Raw genomic sequence first — 16172 nt, 5'->3', positions numbered from 1 at the left:
CGTCGAGATTCCATTTTACACCTGGGCATAAAAAAATAACCTTCTCTTTCGAATAAAATGCATACATATGATCGAAAAAGTAGAAAAGAAATAACAACTGTGGTCATTTTTCAAAGTTAAGATCTTAAAAATTAAAAAAACAAAACACTCACTTTTCCTCAGATATTTTCCATAAGACCGCTCCTGCAATTATTCCCAGACCAAAAATTGCTAGCAAAATGTTCCTCATTTCTGCTTCATGTGTTGGTTTACACTTTGATCCCTCTCTACCGTTGACAGAAAACTCCACCCCTAGCAATTCATTTTTTAGTGAGCTGTTGGAGTGTAACGAATCCTCCCATAACTTTGATTTCATGCTAGTGTAGAGCCCCTCATTACTTTATATAGTTAAAATATTTTTTTCTATCAACAGAGTATATCACCAATGTAAGGTAAGAATAGTTCTACTTAATGCGTGTTCTGGCCTCTACAGGGTGTCACTATGGGCTCTACTTTGTCACTGAGAAAGATTAATGCGCTCATGACCCAGCCGTCCCTATATAAGGCTTTGCCTCCAATAACGGAGAGTTGGACATACTTCCTGGTGACCATTCAAATAGCGGGCTAGAGATCCATTCTTGTGCATTTTTACTTTTATTACATTAAACATAGGGGAATTGTGTGGGATCAACACGACGTTTTCCATTTAATTTTAACTTGATGTTGTATTTCATCAAACACAATAGAGACTAAGTGACTCACCAAGCACTTGGCCTGGGCCAGCAAACACTGACATGACACCCACTCGCACATGATAACACACAGTTTTGCAATGACTTCATAACTCAACCATTCTTAGATTGCAGCCACACCTATGTTCAACCATGTATCTGTCCAAAAGATAATTGACTCACAAGGTCCTGACATGATCCTTTACTAATACATTTTTAGATAGAGCCAGCTTAAGAACAAGATCTGCATAATTCATGTTATAAGCTGCGGAGAGAGGATGCGTTTAAATCGTAGCCATTTAGCTATACATCCAGGGGCGTCACTAGGCCTAATACTGTACTGGGGCAAACCTGGGGCACAGAGAATTAATGAGAGCGTGCAAAGTGCGTGAGGAAAAAAAAAAAGTTAGCACTTATTTATCATAAAAAAACATAAATAGTTCTTTAAACTATTCAATCATATCAGACTATGTTGTTGTCTAGATCTTTGATTAACCACTTGAAATGTGCATGGCAAATGCATTTGGCCTGCACATCACTCTAGACTTTTAAACCATTACTGATACAAGCAAAAAGTAAGAGCAATGGCTGTTATTTATTCCAGAAAACATCTGCAAATTTAACATTTACAAAAGTAAAAAAATAAAATAAAGCACCCCTACATCTCAGGACTATTTTGCTTTCATAGTAGAAGAATAAATGAACAACTGTTGTGTGTCTCTGGTAATCATTTTTTGGGAAGTAAACTGTAACGTCTTTCATTTTTGCGAATGGTCAATCAATTGGCTGTGGCTTAACTTGGAAAGTTCCTCACTCTCCACTGACATGATGGCAAGATGGTGAAGCCTGTCCTGCCCCATTGTGCTTCTCAGTCAAGTGTGGAGCTGTCTCAGCACACTAAAGGTCCGTTCACAAGTGCAGCTGGACACTGGGATGGACAGAGAGATCTGAATGACCTGTGTCAAGGTTGGGAGCGTGACTTGATCCAGCAAACTGAAAAAACATTGCATGTCTGTGATTGGAAGGCTCTCCCGCTTTCTGGCCAGAAGATTGTCATGATCTTCCAGACCTCTGGGGTCCTCCTCACAGAGGAACTTGTCAGAACCTGGATTACAGGCCCAAACACCTTTTAGAACTTGGCTGTTGAGAGATGAAAAACACTGATTCATCTCAGCAACCATCCTGTCAAGGCAAGGTAGATACAAGTTTGCGTTCAATTTCTCTGCATCACCTAGGTCAGTCACTGCCCCACAACTAGAGTCCACTACATATTCCTCCACGCATTTCTGCTTCTGCCTTTGTCTGGTAACAGCACATGACTCTGAGATCTGGTTGGCTGCACAGTAGGTATTTGCTCTGTCACAAATCTCAGCAGCCTTCTCATCTGTGATCATATCTTTAAGAGTGGCACACACAGCGCATTTGTACTCCTCAGCTTTGGCCAGGTCTACTGTTTGACGGTTTTCAGTCACAGACAAAAAAGTCTTCCTTAAATTTGTGATGGTTAATAACAGAGACAGAGAAGTATGTGTACAGACTCTGTAACAGGTCAAATAAAGCATTGGCCTCAGGTATGGCTTGGCAGGTGGCTCTCTGAAGCCCATCAACTTCCATCTCTCTGCTTTTGCACTCCGCTCCACTTAGTCTGAAGCAACATGAAATATTACTGTTTATTAATGTACAAATATGTACATAGTTCAAGGTCTCCTGTCTGCATTTTTTATGGTCTTCAGTTTTCACATGGAATTATAATAGCAAAAGCTGCTCAGTTTACAAAGTTATCCCATCCTTCCTTGTGACAAAAAAGTCACCTGACGAAAAAGAGTTCTGTAAGAAACTGACAGGTTTTTTGTTTTTTCCTCATATGGGAAGTTTTGTATTTCTGCCATCGATATTCAAAATCAAATTACTAAGGCGCGAAAAAAAGAAGGAAAACATGATTGGGACCATGTTCATTGATAGTCAACTCACCTCCGCTCTTGCTCATCAACTTTCATCTCTCCCTCACCTCTTCCAGTACTCTGTTGTTACAATTTGTCTAGACAGACATGAAAATCTTTTTTTTTTTTTCTGGTGATAAAACAAGATTATTTTAGTCAAATACAAACCGATTAACAAGACAAGTCTACTGTGCTATTTTTCTATTAAAAAAAATGTAATGTTTGGAAGATAGACCATTCGAGAGGAAATTCCCCTGACAGCTCGTACAGCAAATTAATATGGTTGTCTTGATAGAAGGAATAACATTGGCTAACTTAGCATTAACTTAAGACAGACTTATGTTGCCTAGCTAGCAAGGACTTCACTTACCTCTCTCATTCCTTATTGCTTTATCCCTGCTGCGGGCAAATAACTTTCTGATATCCATCTAGGAGTTATAGTTCAACTCAAATCAAAATTTAAAACAATATATTTAACAAGTTGTTGTTGGCTAACGTTACCTACCTCACGCAATGATTCTCATCGCCAGCCTCTCTCTTTCCCTCTCTCTCGACTTCAGTTGAGTGTCAAGTGAATAAATTACCATATTAATTAGCCATGTGCGCATTGTTTATTTGGAGTGAATACAGTGGCAACGAATTACCATACTTGCTGTAATCTATGCTATGTAGACCTTAAACTCTGAAGTGATTTTTTTTTTTTTTAATTGGTGAAATTTTTACCATTTAGAGACATGCTAATTTGTCTTCCTGTAATCTAGTTATTATTTTCGGGCGGGATCACTTTCTCTTCCATCTTTCGCTCCTCCTTCTTGCTTCGTTCTTTGATCTACGATTTAAGGTGTGATTTGCAGATAAACAGATGTTTCAAATTACCGGTGTCTTATCTCTAATCTAGTCAAACGTTCCCGCTCTTAGATCAAGCGAGTAATTTATACTTTATATTTTGATTATCTTTTAGCATTCATTTAATGCCGTATACATATAGAATCATTTTAATCTAACACAACTTTTATTAAAACAGCAGCGACACAAAGAAATCTTACAAAACACAACAGGCCCATATGAGAAGTACAGGTCCGTATTTAAGTAATTTTTTTACTTGACGGTGTTAATGAACAACATTGCTCCTGATGTTGTGCTGCCGGTTTCAATATGTGTTATAGTGAGCGACAGACATTGAACATACATGAATAGAATATCATTAGCACAGACATGTGGTGGTTATCTCTGTCACATCCATATCAATACTCCACTTTTCAAATTTTAAACAGCAACACAGGCTTCATTTAAGTGCAAAAGTGTTGGTACAGAAAGCGAGCTGGACACAGAGCTGTTAGCTTTTTCCCCAGGCACAAGTAAGCCCAAGGGCGTGAAGGAAGCACCAACTTTAGCTAACCACATGCAATAAAAAAAACTATTCGAACTTGACAACCTTTCCAACATACAGCCTCTACTTTCTTCTAATAACATGTTACTTTTCATATGCCTGTTTTTGAAGAATCAGATACAACGATGGAAACATTATTTATTACACCACATGTTTACATTTTACAAAAAAGGAAACACAAAAATCAGCCTTAAATATACAGTATAGTGGATATATTTTGTAGTGTGTAAGGATTCAAACAGTTCGGTTCAAATCCAAAGTCTTCTGAAATACAGTTTAGTGGGTCTGGAATCTGATGAATCCACCTCAGGACCTAGAACAAGAAAGGAAAGAGCATGTTACACATGTTTTTCTACTGAAATAGCATAATTGACTTGGCTAATAAATTACCTTCAGATATTTCTTCCTGTTCACTAGCAATGTATCAAAAGTAAGGGTTCAGCCCAAGGAAAACACTCATGCTCAACTAAGTGCACACCCTCTCACTCAAATATTACCAAAAGTCAACAAAAACCAGGATCAGGAAACAGGATATTTTTAGTGAACCAACTTACTTGGGTAATGAAGGCATTGGTAGTGTTTAATGTTCAAAGGTTTTGCATTTGTATGTTTGTGTAAGATTTGTTAATGTAGTGCGTCATGTTCGTGTACACAAACCTTTCAAATATTCTGTGACATTTCAACACTAGACGTGTTCTCTTTGTTTGTATATCACCTTTGGGAAAACCCACACAACATAGTGTTATCACATTCTCACAGTCTACTTAACAGTTATGTTGGCGTTAATATCCAGAATGATGACCAACATTAACAGCAATATTATTAAACAGTTGCCTGACGCCATCATGCTAACATTCAGCTGTAAGCAAACTAGATCTGTCTTATGTAAGCAATGGGTATCGATTGGTTGATAAGATTTCATGAAACCCAAGATCTTTGGAACTGAACTGCTTTTTCAATGAAACCTCGTCATTTTTTAACTTAAAGAACCACCTATTGGGCATTGACACATGAGCTGAAATTTAAACATTGAAACACAAGACTGTTTCATGAAACCTCACGACACATCCTTAGCAAAGGCCATTTCTGTCCACCATGGCAAAGGTCCACTTCAAATAACCCTTAAGTATATCTCTGTATTCAAGTTCCTTAACAAAGAGAAAGGGGGGACTAAAGATCCAATTAGAAATATTGACTTTCCTTACAATAATCCTTGAATTGGTGATTCATTGATTTCTATTATATTCCCAGATATATAAAAGTAACAAAGTAAATACTACACAATATTTCATATTGACCTTTTGTACTTTTTTATTTAAAAATCACGACAAAGCACCAGCCAGTTTCAAGTGAATAGCAAAAATCCACTAATAGCTAGGCAGTTGTAAACTAGTTTTTCTCTATCGGATTGAAGGTTCAGTTAGTCCACACATGATGACAGTTATTTACCAAGGAAAATTAACAAGGAAGTGTGTTTAACAAGCCACCTTTGGCACATGCAGTAAAGCCGTCATACTCTTTCGGGAAATTCGATCGATCATGTGAAAGGGGCCACAAAGGTGGCAGTGCATAAATAAACCATATAAACCACATGCATAAAAGAGCTGCACTAAAGATCTGTCAAAAAGTTATGCCGTTATCCCTGTGGAAAGATGAATGATTCTGACTCAGCTGTGGATAATTAAAACTTGGTGAGATTAAATGGTCGACTGTGAAGTTAAATTGTGAAGAAAGAAAATTACGATACACACAATTTACACACAAAAATAAACTGAAGACCAAAGCAGTCTTGTGAGGATTCCCAAATGTTAACAAACGTGTACTCAGTGTACTATCCTGTTGTTCTCATCAATCCATATGTAGGTGAAAAGTACTTTAAGTAATTCACACCATACCTGCCGGGTGGTTAAAGTATATAGAAAGAAGTATAATATAATAATAATATATAATATAATTTTTTGGGGACTTGAATTGGTTTTAATTGGTTCAATTTAATTCTATCCAGGTCTGATGGGGTTTAACAAGGATGGGTTTCTTTTTGTTCGACAGCAAGGAACAATAATTGTCAGACTTAGTTTCTTTATTTCTTTTAAATGTGTACAATGTCAGTGTAGGATGTTGTGTTGCTGCACAATACCAGAGAGCTTAAGGAAAATGCTGTGTCCTCCATACATATCTACGGTTCCTGTACCAGAACATAAGGTTGTATTCTGACAAAAAAGCCAAGTTTATGAATTATTATGAAACGGTGATAATGCACATTTTACCAACTTGTTGAAGCTCATATATTTGATGGACTAATTTAACTTCATGAGCACACACATAATTCAAGATAGAGTTGAGGAAGAAGATATGGAATCAAACCATTAGACCTGAGCAGCACTGCTGTCAATTTTTGTTAATCTTAACATTTAAAATGTGTTCTTTACTTAGGTAAGATATAGAATTTCTTAAATTGAGAATGAGGAGTAAGGATTAACAAAAGAAATTCTACTTAAATCTGATACAATGATCCCCCCCTTTGTCAAAGACACTTTGAATTTGTTAAATGTGTAGTTTATTTGTAACCAGCTATCAGCAATCCAAACCTCACCCATGATTATTCCATTTTTTGACAGCATGTGGTCAAGGCTTTTTTTCAAACAGGGAAGTTGTCCACCCCCCAGTCTTGATAACCAGGTATTTAAGAGGGCTGTGAATTTGAAACTGATTATTTCACAGTAAAAGGAACAGAAAGAAAATAACGAGAAGGTAGAACGATGAATAGCTTTTTATATGTAGTCATTTGTTTTGGTGCCTTGGCGACAACTTTATTCTTTGCAAATTTTGACAAGTAAGTGCAATTTTCTAACTCCCCTGTTTATGTTGGATAAGAGTGTTAAAGGCTGTTCATCAGTTTCTGTTTGCTATAATTAATAACAGACATAATGTTCTTTGGCTGGATATCAAATGATGTTAAATATTTGGGAAGATCATTTTGTCACTTTTTTATGGGCTCATTTTTGCCTCAATAAGATGTGTGAATGCACCCAGGATTATCTACAAATGTAATATTTGTTAAAAAAAAACAATATTATATTTGCAAAATTGGAATTGTGTCTGTGAAATTGGCAATTACACACATTAACTATTTTCAACTTAAACTCATTTTTAATTTGTCATTTCAGAGCTTTTAAAATCATTTTTGTTGCTCTGAAATACCTTTTATAAACAGACATTAAAGTCATATTATTTGTTATTATTTGAAGTGTCAATTAAGTTTTATCTATCTATTAATTCAAACTGTCTTTTGAAAATAGCTAAAACAGTACGCATACAGTCAGCTTGTCAGTGGTTAAAATGATGTTAATGTTACTATTTACAACATAACACCACTTTTTAAAGTCAACGCTCACATTTCAAACAATCTCACTGGCCTATTTGTTTTTTTTATTACCTGTAGGTTAATATTGAACCATGAACAGAGCAAGGTTGTATTCACTATCTTTATGGTTTAAATAATCTCCTATTCCGGTTAGTTCCTCCAGGTTATAAATAATATCTTTAGTACCTTTCATTATAGGCGGATGGATTGATAGATAATTTTGGAAAAATGTAGAATTGAAGTATGTTTATCAAATTTACTTACCCAAATATAATATTATTATTGTATCAATTCTGGTATTGTTGGTCTACTTAATGTACGAGAAAGGGATTTGGAGACATATCTCTGTATCAGGAATTTGACTCTGAAGAGTAAAACACCTCTGACTTTAAGGATAACTAAATAATTATAAACTTAGAATCTGGAATGGAGATATAACACCAGCCCCAACTCCTTTTTCCTCAGAAATGGTTCAGATAGAGAACTGAAAACACTGCTGGTTCTTTCTCATTAATTTCAATTTATACGTGTCTTTGAACCAAGATTTGATTTCTCATCATTGTTTAAAGCATTAAGTTTTTTAATCCGACAGATGAATTGAACATTCTTATTATTTTTTAAAGTAATAAAGTAATTTTTTGGGACCAAAAGTTGTAATTTCTACAATGATTTAAAAAAAAAAATCTCTTGATCTAATTTTCACAGGGTCTTAGACTATTATGGAGCACCTACGATGAAGAGACAACCCCTGAAACGCTCCCAATTTTGCAAAGGCTGCCAGTGGGTGAAATCAATATAAGATCAAATAAAACAGGAAAAGACAATAGCGAGAAGTGAAGGGCCTGACTTTTGAAATTGTGACAGGAAACTTATTCAGGAGACTGTGGACTTTTATTCTATGAGATGGCGGAAGGCATGATGGAATTAGGAAAGGATTAAGGTGAGAATCGTTTTGTTTTCTAAAACTTACTTTAATGATTTTTACAGTTCTGGTGGAACGTTGAGTACAGCCCGCAGTCGTGCAAAGACGCCACTATTACCAAGATCAACTATCCTGTAGGGTTACATATAACATGTGAACTTGTAGTAGCAAAGCCTCTCTTCAGCTTCTTTCCTCGTGTAAGTTCCGTCGTCGGGCTCCTATCAGTATCAGCAATTATAACTGTCTATTGAACGTTTCTCTTTGTCCTATGGAATACAATTGATAATAACCATTAATTTACTAAATTTAAAAAGTTCCTGTAACGTAGCAGTAAAGCGACATTGTCTAGCAGTAAAGTAATTGTCAAGCTTCTATATAATATCATATTTGTATTGAGTGATTTTTTTTGCGCTGTCGTCTCCAACGTTTTAACAACAAGTTGATGTAGCATCTCTTTTTCCTTCTTCATTAGCCTCATCTGTATTGAACTTAAATGCACAAATTCGCTGGACAAAAAAATGTTTGATGATTAAAACTTGTATCGTCTCATGACAACAGTTTTATTGCCTTATAATTTATGTTCATGTTTCACATGAGTCCAAAAGTTATTTTTAGTGTGAAGGGGAAAAAAAAAAGTTTATTATCAAATATATAGATGTTAATATTCGTCAACTGTTATTTATTATAAAAACATCTTGTTTCGAATCTAACATTAAAATTACTTCATTTTGCATTTGTCTCTGTCAACCACGTAAGTGTATTCCCAATAGTTATGTATTTACAGAAAAATCCTTTCCTTAATAAAACCTGGGACACATGTTCTGTCGTTGGAAATGGAGGAATCCTCTACGTCAGTCGCTGTGGGAAGAAGATCGATTCAGCAGATTTTGTCATCAGGTAATGATGTGAGGGATTTATGTCAACTTACTTCATAACCGACTTATTCTGCTGTTCTTATTCCAACATCCAGGTGTAACTTGCCTCTACATGGCAACTACATGGGACTACATGGTGAATTCAAAACACATGTGGGCAATAAATCTAGTTTTGTGACGGCAAACCCAAGTATTTTCACTAAAATGTAAGTATTTAATTGGTGTACTGAAATCAAGTTGTATCGTGGTTTTAACTCTGACTTGTCTTGCACTTAGAAACAGTGAAAATTAAAGCCAAGAAATAATCAAGAAGATAAAATCATATGAAGGCGCCTTGATTACTTTACAGGATCAAAATCCTTTGGTCTTTAAAAGTATCAGCATCCTACGAGAACTGAAGAGTCCATCATGTCCTGTCTTTCTGAACCCAAAATATATGAGTAAGCTGACTCAGTTCTGGCGTTCCAGAGGTGTGAAGGGTGCTCGACTCAGTAGTGGTTTATTCATGGTGAGCATGGCACTACAAGTCTGTCGAGACATACATGTGTATGGATTCTGGCCCTTCAGTATTCCTCCGTTTGGACTCTACTTCATGCCACATCACTACTATGATGACACACTGCCAAAGAAGTTCCACAAAAGGTCCACAGAGTTCGATTTATTGTTACAGCTACACACAAAAGGAGTCATCCGGCTTCATCTTGGAGCTTGTGGGACGTAAATGAAATTCTTTGTTACACTCCTCTCTGCATAACATCATTCTTATTGCAAACCCCTAGTGCCCTCTTCAGGTCTCCCTCGGTTCTACACTCAAACAACATATTTCCAGTCAACTGTGTGAACATAAGCCTATGCTATCTAGTGTCACCAAACATAAACTGGACACCATTGACAGGAGCATAATAATTTAGGTATCAAATTTCAGGAAAGCTGTTCGAAACTCAGGTACAGCGATATTTAAAAAAAAAAATTGCCTCCCAATAGAGCAATTTAGTCTTCTCTTGTTTTTTATTTGTTTTAATTGTAATATATTTGTCATTTTTAATATATTTTATGTGTGTTAGAATTGTGTGTTTGTTTTATCCTGTTGAGACAAGAATTGGTTTATACTCTTTTAAGACTTGATACGTTTATTAATCTACTTCTTCAATTTTTATTTCTTAAAAATCCAGGAGCACCAGTCGTTAAGACCTTTAGTGACCGACTGGTGTCACTGTTGCACTGTTTTTTTTAAACTTTTTTTTATCTCAATTTTATCTTTTTTGTCTGTGGTTATATATGACTGTTCAAGTGAACAATCCTTTATCAGCACTAAAACAAGGTTGCGCATCTGATGAATGTATTATGGTCGGGAGAATTTACATAAATTCCTTTTTGAATACATTGTTTAGTCTTTTTTCATCATTAAATTGAATTATTAAGGTTCCTTCTGCTTTCTGATATTCTACCTCTGTGAGATGCAGGACATTAAACATAGGAAAAACAATACATATATGCTTCTCTTTGTATTATTTATATATATTCATTTTCATCCATTATTTCATCTTGTCAATCAAAAAAAAGAAAATGCAAGGAAGGGTAATTCCTTATAAAACTAATATATCTTAATAAATAGTACATAAAACTATCTGAACTATCTAACAGATCTTAAGTAGGTAATGGTTATTGGTAAAGTGCCTTTCCATATGGCGTTCAATAAGTGCCAAAAGTTGTTGTGTCGTACTGCGTGTCATCTGACAATGTTATGAGGGGCCATTTGAGACAAAATTCAGTTTCTCACACTCACTATCAATACCTCTCGCACTCACTATCAAGACTTCTCACACGTACTATCAAGACCTCTCACACTCACTATCAAGACCTCTCACACTCACTACCAAGACCTCTCACACTTACTATAAAACCCTCTCACCCCTTCTATCAAACTTGCTCACAACTACTTTCAAACTCTTTATTAGCACTTAATAGTACGTGTGTGAGTACTTTATTGTACGTATATGAGTATTTGATAGTGAGTTTAAGAGATCTTGTACATAAGTGCATGAGGACTTAATAGTAAGTGTGAGAGAACTTGGTAGTGAGTGTGAGAGAACTTGATTACACAGGATGCCACCCCTTTTTTAAGCAACTTCAAAATAAAGTTGTTAAATCAATACTTCGGCAGTTTAATACAAATGTTATGGATTGTTATCATGTTATTTTTGACATGATCACTTTATTTAATGATATCGCAGCATTAATAACACAATTATTAAACGTTTCTGCTGATGTACATCATATCTGCCTGAAGTCCTTCTAAGCGCCTGACTTTTTATAAACCAGTGGAGCCTGAAGAGTGAATTCAACGCCTTAGAAGATGAGCATGTAAGTTGTTTTATTATTATCAGCTCTCGTTGTGCACATCAACGTTATATTGTCTCTTTTTAATATACTATTGCAGCAATATTATTGCATGTTCCGGTAGGACCGTTACTTGTGTGACACCAGTGAAAACGGTTTTACATGCTGTAAAAGTTTTTTACTCCAGTTAATGTTACACGGTTGGATCTGAATTCGTTTGTGAAGAAGTAAGTGTCATACAGTACCACTGTGTGCTTGTAGAATGTTATGGGGGTTTTTATATTTAGACGAGAGTTTGTTTATGTTCACTCCGGTGCATTAAGTCGAAGACATTTCCAAATGTATCTTTATTTCAACATCCATGTCTGTCTCTGACGTGACTGTGTTTCTGATGTAACGTCGTCTCTGCCTCTCATCTGTCACTCATTTGGTGCTGGATCATCTCAAGAGTCTCTCAGGAAACAAGGAACAATTTCAAACATACACAAAGGTAGATGAAGCAGCAGAACTAATAAAGTAGTAGAGTTTATAAACTAAATTGACCATTTAAATGTTTAAACATCAGGTGATTATTGTGGTTCTCTCTGTTGTATTATCTTCAAAGTGTGGTCACTTCCAGAAGCTCATTTGACTTTATCTGATTATACTGAACAATAAATAACTTTCACTTCATGCACTTTTAACTTTTACAACTTGAATTTTGTTCACAGTCCACTATTGTATATGTATACAAAAGAATGTATTATTGTGTTAAACATATATTTTGTAAGTACTGCAGTACTTTTGACAAGACAACTAGCAAACATCACTCATAGTACAGACATTTAAAAAACATGACAAAATTGTTGCTGTAAATATTTTTTTCTACACAATGAAACATGAAATGTTTTGGAATTGATTTTTTCCCAATAGTTTGAACCACGACCCTTCAGAAGTGCTTGCACCAGTGTGACGCGATCCCGGTAGGAAAAGCCAGAGAATTATCCAGGAATTCGATGAACGTTGCGTCAATCTGGGGAAAAGAAGAACATCTTTTTGTAGTATTTTCGTACTTTCGTACTATAAGGGTCCAATAGGCTCAACACTTAAAAGTTTTTATTTGCTTTGACTATTATTTAGATTTCAAATAGGCAGTTCTGTGTGTATAAAAAGTGAAGCACAATGTGGAATTATCAATAAGATATAATGTTAAGGTGCACAACGAGGACTGATTTAATAAACTTAACATGCTCACCTTCCAAGCATTGAATTCATTCTTCATCTGTGATTTATCAGGTGTTCATGCTATTTCTACTGAATCTAGACGCACTTCTAAAGATAAAATCTAAGATTCTATTTTTATAGAAAAGCGCACCGGATTATAAAGAGGATCAAGCGAAATAGCACATCCAGACTTTATTTTACTCATTCATAAAACAATGTCAACATTATGGAGTTGAAACACCTAAAAATATACAATATAGTCACTTTTACGGGACCTTTTAAGCATATATTACTCCGCAAGAGCCTCTTGACTTCCGTGATGCTTGAACAATCCAAGCTTCGAAAAAAATACAAATGAAGCATTTTTTACTGATTTATGGTCGTCGTGTACGACCTCAAAGTGGTTCGAGGTCGTTAAGCACCATCGGGGGTAGAATCGCAGTGTTGACATTAAACATTTCAAGTGCGCTTCATAGTTTTAGAATTACGGTGGCCAAATGACAACAGCGACACTTCCCGTCACGTTACCATGGCAACGACGAGTTAGGCGACGCGTCAAATGTAACCCAGGTCGTTTGAATCCGACGTCGGGGAGTGCTCTGTATATTACTGTGTGACCCGGGTAGGCTAAAACCGACGGTTTTGTCCCCCCTGTAACGTCACCTTAGGGACGCCAGGGGGGAATTGCATGGCGTCGGATGGTAGGTTGCCTTGGGTGTGTCGGTACATTTTCTGTCCCCCCTACAATATCGGTCCCCCCTCTTCCTACATGATGACGTCACACGCGGCATATGCGAACGTCTCTTTAAAATATTTGTATGGGTTAAAGAAACATCAAAAGAATGGTTACATGATACTTTTTACCACACATAAAACATTTATATTGACAAAAAGACAATCTTCTTTAACCTAATCACTTTCAGTTCTTTCATTTCCTGGTCTGACGATACGCTCGACTTTGACACCAACGGAAGTGCCCGCTGTACATGTGACGAAGCCCCTGATTAGCTACTTTAATGTTACAATTAAGACCGTTTTTTTTTTTGCACTGCATACATTATACAAATGGAACACATTTAATAAAAATAAAATGACTCGTTCAATAAAGTGGGCATATATATATATTTAATAATTGACTTAAATCGGGGAAAAGAAATCGAAATGAAAGCTAAATAATTACTGAGGTGTTTATGATCCGAACTACAGACTAGGTGGAATGAGTTATAGAAAGGGGAATATTCTAACATTTTCATTCGACATCAGTTTCAAAGTAAACAATGATGAGCTGTCACTTTATCTAAAGTAAATAAAAAATTGTTCTCATACAGACATTTATAAATTTCGATCTCATTCAAGTCAGTCAAAATGGCCAACATGTATTTGACTTGTGATGGCATCTCTTTTCATTTCATTGTATGTCAACTCAAACATACACACAGGAATTTATTGTTCCTTTTATATTCCTCAATTTTAATAAACGTTGTCAATCAAAACAATAAGAAAAAAGGACCACTTTGTTTAAAACACCTATTCTTCTTTTATTCTGCTCAAGCAGTGCAGCGAGAAAGAAACTGTAAAGAGATATAAATAAATAATTCAAAAGTTGCAAATTAAAAGTAAAGTGCATGTCAAGCATGAGGGAGAGACTAGTGTGTAATGGCAGAAGGAACAAAGGATGTCTTAAAACGTTCCCTTCAGCAGTGCATGGAGGGGAACATGTTGCTCTTTGTTACTTTTTTATGCTGCCATAGTTTCATGGTTGTTGAGGGTTACTTACTCGGCAAAAAAGCCTTTATACTCGTAATACAGAAATAAAGCGACCAACAAGTGTGAGAGGCTTTGAAAATCTGGCCCATTGAACATTTTAGTTGAATAAGGTGAGACCCTGCTGCCCCTCAATTCATCCCTCTTTCAAGATCCTCAAAGTTTGTAGATGACAGAATCCAGACTACTGTATATATATATATATATATATATATATATACTGTATATACACAATGGGATGCAAAAGTTTGGGCACCCCTTAGGAATATCACTGCATCAGTTTGTCACTTGCTGTGCTTTTGAAGCAGCAACTTAATTTGAACACATGTTATACCTTATGGAAACAGAAACATCTCAGTATTGAAATACATTTTATTGGTCCAAAAGAAACATTGTTATCTGCATTTAAGCTGAAATTGGCAGTTGCATAAATGTGGGCACCCTAAAGAAATAATGTAGTTAACGCTCACTTGTCAGAATGGATGGTGGAACATGAACCCATCTTTAGTGAGAGCAGATCACTTTAATAAGATGATGAAAATAGTGATAGTGTGAAGATTAGATATCTTGTCTCTAAGGGCAAATGTAGTTTTTGTATCATACCTATTAAACCCATACATGTATTAATAAAGATAAAGTTTATCTTATCAGGACCCAACAGTGGGGGCAAGGTGGAATTTCCTGGTAAAAAAATCTGTTTTAATCCAGTATAACTAAAATTAGACTGCAACATGCTTTGCTGTGATTTTTACACATTTAATTTAATAAAGTTCCATGTTTTCCCTGATTCAAGACAGACTAGTTAGCGTAATGTTTTTTTTACATTTCTGATCAAATTAAAATTGTATTTTTGGACAAGCTAAAGTAAAATGCTGTTAGATGTGTTGTGCATGTTACTGTTCCTTTAAGACTGAGACGTATGAGGGAGGGCGAGTGCATTACAGCGCGAGCCTCAGCTATAGTGCTGTGTGAAGTAACGTCTTTTACTGTAACACTTGAGTATTGTTTTAATTAAGAGCTTTGTGACCCTGGTCTGGAAAGTGCACTACAAATGTAATTACTTTGTGTGGAGCGGAGGGAAGCCATCAGTTTCAAAGTAATAATGATGAGCCGTCACTATATCTAAAGTAAACTAAAAATTGCTCTCATACTGACATTTAAGCCAAATCCGTTTCTGGACTAGGAAGCAAGAAGTAGAATGCCTTTAAACCTGCTGAGCAATCACTGTAACCTCAGATATGCCGGTGATGAGTGACATTTGAAGCCTTATCTGAGGTAACGATGCCTCGGATAATTAACATTCCTTACGAGGGAGTGGTGGCACCTATATCTTACTGGAAACTTAATCGGCACTTACTCAAGGGGTGTGATGGCATCTCTTTTCATTTCATTGTACGTCAACTCAAACATACACACAGGAATTTATTGTTCCTTTTATATTCCTCAATTTTAATAAACGTTGTCAATCAAAACAATAAGAAAAAAAGGACCACTTTGTTTAAAATACCTAATCTTCTTACCTGCTGAAGTAGTGCACCTAGAAAGAAACTGTAAAAATATAAATAAATAATTCAAAACTTGCAAATTAAAAGTAAAGTGCAAGTCAAGCATGAGGGAGAGACATGCTTAAGCGTGTAGTGGCAGAAGGAACAAAGGATGTCTTA

General features: G+C 35.8%; 1 pseudogene; it reads left to right on the top strand.

Annotated features, from left to right (window-relative positions):
* The first annotated feature begins 1546 nt into the window (after positions 1 to 1546).
* On the top strand, positions 1547 to 9922 carry LOC148065347 (alpha-2,8-sialyltransferase 8E-like; annotated as a pseudogene).
* The last annotated feature ends 6250 nt before the right edge of the window (positions 9923 to 16172 follow it).

This window comes from Callionymus lyra, chromosome 15 (assembly GCF_982586985.1).
Source record: "Callionymus lyra chromosome 15, fCalLyr1.hap1.1, whole genome shotgun sequence".
Taxonomy (NCBI): Eukaryota; Metazoa; Chordata; class Actinopteri; order Syngnathiformes; family Callionymidae; genus Callionymus; species Callionymus lyra.
Note: the sequence above shows the minus strand (reverse complement) of the source record. Positions and strands in the feature narration are given on the sequence as shown.